This window comes from Meleagris gallopavo, chromosome Z (assembly GCF_000146605.3).
Source record: "Meleagris gallopavo isolate NT-WF06-2002-E0010 breed Aviagen turkey brand Nicholas breeding stock chromosome Z, Turkey_5.1, whole genome shotgun sequence".
NCBI classification, from domain to species: Eukaryota; Metazoa; Chordata; class Aves; order Galliformes; family Phasianidae; genus Meleagris; species Meleagris gallopavo.
The window spans coordinates 19,204,688-19,208,121 of record NC_015041.2 but is presented as its reverse complement, the minus strand read 5'-3'; the positions used below and the strand labels follow the sequence as shown (position 1 = coordinate 19,208,121).

The 3,434-nt window shown below is 43.4% G+C and overlaps 1 protein-coding gene across 1 annotated transcript in view; it reads left to right on the top strand.

The window, feature by feature from the left end:
* ADAMTS6 (ADAM metallopeptidase with thrombospondin type 1 motif 6) overlaps nt 1-3,434 on the top strand; it is a 246,452-nt gene that overhangs the window by 93,928 nt on the left and 149,090 nt on the right.

Here is a 3,434-nt window from a genome sequence, read left to right as displayed (position 1 = left end):
TAGGGGTTGGAAGGGACCTTTAGAGATCATCGAGACCAACCCCCCTGCCAAAGCAGGTTCCCTACACCTACATGTTGTACCTGGCCTAGACATTCTCCCTAAAGGCAGGGCACAAGGCGAGTAAATGATGTGCAGAGGATTCATACTGCATATTCTGTTCCCACATTATTCCTCCTGTAGTCTGGAAGCAGATTGTAAAAGGACAAGTAGAACTACACATGATACAATTTAATCCCTGATGTAGTAAATGGATGCCAGAACCTCTCTTCTCTCGGATTGTACCCTCTCTTCAAAGTAGGGAAGGGAGTGAGGGGGAGCTCTTTTATAAACAACAACAAAAAAACCCCACAACTTCTCACCTAAGTGGCTACGGAAGTGTTTAACAAACTCAATCCCTTCTTCTATTTTTTTCCAGAATTTTACATGCCCATCATGACTTGCTGTGATGATAAAATCTGTCCTAAAATTACAAAAGAATAAACACATAAATACACATACTAAGGACTTTCACAACACTTCTGGATAACAATTTACATTAAGATGCTACCATTTGTGTTGTATTGAGAATAATATTTAAATAAACTACTGTTAACAGTCTGCCTAAATGAATACTATTAATTTTGAGATAGCAAACAAACATTTTAATGCACTCTGGAATAATATATGAAAGGTCAACAGTCTAAAGTTAAGAAATAAATAACACTATCCTTTTTGATCATGTAAGTTTTACTACTTTAGCTCTGGTCTCACAGCAGATATTATTTGCTACTAACTAACTAAATCTCTCTACATATATATATACACATACTTAGATAGACAGATACACAGAAACACTCACATAGAAGAGAAGAAAGCTCTCTTCTCAATCTGTGCAGTTCTGCTGAATCCATTTGGTTGCAGATTTCATTTGATTGCAACCAGTATTTTTTATTACTGTATATACTAAATATTGCAATAAGGATTTTGAGAATCCCTTTTTATCTGGTCAAATAACTTCTACTGTGCTTTTCAGAAAGCACTCTCCTTTACACAGTCTTCAAAAAACAGAATCACAGAATATCCCAGGGACCCATAAGAATCATCAATCCCAACTTCTGGCTCCACACAGCATCACCCACAAATCAAACCCTATGTCCAAGTGTCCAAGCACTCCTTGAACTCTGTCAGCTCAGGGACATGACCATACCTGACCATATACCTCTACACATAACAGACTTCAATTAGGCATTTGCAATGAAAATTTCCTATTATGTATAAGAATACATATCTGATGACAGTAAATAGTAGGGAAAAACAACAAAAAAACAGACTTACTTAGTACATGCCACATGTGTAATGACATCTCTGTGCATGTAACTACGTTCATACATCGAAGCACATGGTAGATTTTCAAGATAGACATGTTCAAATTCAAGGACTGAAGAAAATAAAAGGAAAATTAGAAACACTGTTTCCATAAAATGTTCATAAAACCTCCATAAAGCTATTTTTTGCCATTATTACCTTTGAATAGCTTACTGCTATTTTTGTAAAGAGTATAGTAGGGATTTCTGCAAACAGAATAAAAGGAATTCCCACTGTGGCTTTCCATTTTGACTCAGATTTATTGATTCACAGCAGAAGCCATTAGAAGTCTCTTTTTATCCATGCAGATGCTCCCTTTTAGTGTACCTGTTACTTTGGCTTTCCGAATGTGTAGAAAGAATTTAAATATAACTTTTAAGGCAGTGCCAGAAAATATAAGATGAACCACACCTCCTTTTTTCCCAAAAGGAAAATATATCCTTCTTAAGAAATTCAGCTTAAAAAGTACTAGCATGTAAATATTTCATTGCTTAAATGGCCCACCTAAAATAATCTTATTTTCTGTACTTGTCGCTTATTTCTACATGCTCTTAATATCTGTGCAATTGCACTTGTTACTAAGTTGGCAAATCCTCCTGGAGACTGTACAAGGGCATACAAAGAAAAGAGAGAGGTGACTGAGAACAGCCAGCGTGGCTTCATTAAACCTCCCAGACAAATTTAGTGGTTTCTGGCATGTGGCTTACAGCATTTTTGAGTAAAGGGAGAGCAACTAGAGCTCAACCTTGTCTTGTACAAAGCATATGACCCTGCCTTGTATCTAAAATGGACTGACAAAGATCTAATGGATGGATTGCTTGGTTGATAAGGAATTCACTGGATGGTCACACTCAAAGAGTTGTGGTCACTGGATCAATGTCTAGGTGGAGACATGATGAGTGGCATTCCTGCAGGAGGTGCTGTTGGGACTTATGCTCTCTAGCACCTTTATTGGTGACATGGGCAGTAGGACTGAGCATACCCTCAGCAAGTTTGTCAGTGACACCAAGGTGAGCAGCACAAGTGACCCCTGCAGGGAAGGGATGCCATCCAACCCTTGAAAAGATTGAAAAGTGGACCTATGTGAATCTAAGGAGGTTCAAAAGTCCACGAGCAAGCTGTATCTCTTGGGTCTGGTCAACTGCAATCACAAACATGGTCTGGATGAATGGGAGTAGCATTGAGGAGAAGGACTTGCAGGCTGATGAAAAGCTGGACACGAGCGAGCATTGTAGATTTGCAATCCAGAAGGCCAGGAGTGCCTGCCGTGAGCTGCATCAATAGAAGGATGATGTCAGGGACAGGGAGGTGACTGTCCTCCTTCGCTGTGCCCTGTCACCTGCAGTACTGTGACCAGGTCAGGAGCTCCCAATACAAGTGGAGCTTGTGATGAGTCCGGAGGAGGGCCATGAACAGATCAGAGAGCCACAGCACCAATTCTGTGAAGAAAGGCTGAGGGAACTGGGCTTGTTCAGCCTGGAGAAGAGAAGGCTCTGGGGAGACCTCATCGTGGCCTTCCAGTACTGTAATGGGACCTTACAGAAGAAATGGAAAGGGACTCTTTATTGAGGAATGTGACGACAGGATAAGAGAAAATGGTTTTAAACTGAATAAGGATAGATTTAAGTTAGACGTGAGGGGAAAATGCTTTACTCAGAGGGCGCTGGCAGAGCTGGGCAGAGAAGCCGTCGTACCCCGTCCCTGCAGGCGGTCAGGGCCAGGCTGGACGGGACGCTTGGCAGCCTGAGCCGGTGGAGGGCAGCCCTGCCCACGGCAGAGGGGTGGAACTGGATGGGCTATAAGGTGCCTTACAATCGAAGCCACTCTGTGACGACCCTCCAACCCAGAGCAATGACACAGAAGAGTTAATTCCTCCGCTAAAGGCTTCAGCAACTCCGGCTCGGACAAGCAGCGCCTGGCAGCCCGACTGCGCAGCGGACGCACGGCCCCCGCCCCGCACGGCACCATCCCACGGCCCCGCCCCAGGCAGCGGCCGTTACCTCTCCGTTTCTTCGCCTGGGCCGCCTCCCCCGGGAGCGGACCGACCCAGCGCTCCCCATCTTCCTCGTCTTCTTCCTCGTTCTCCTCCG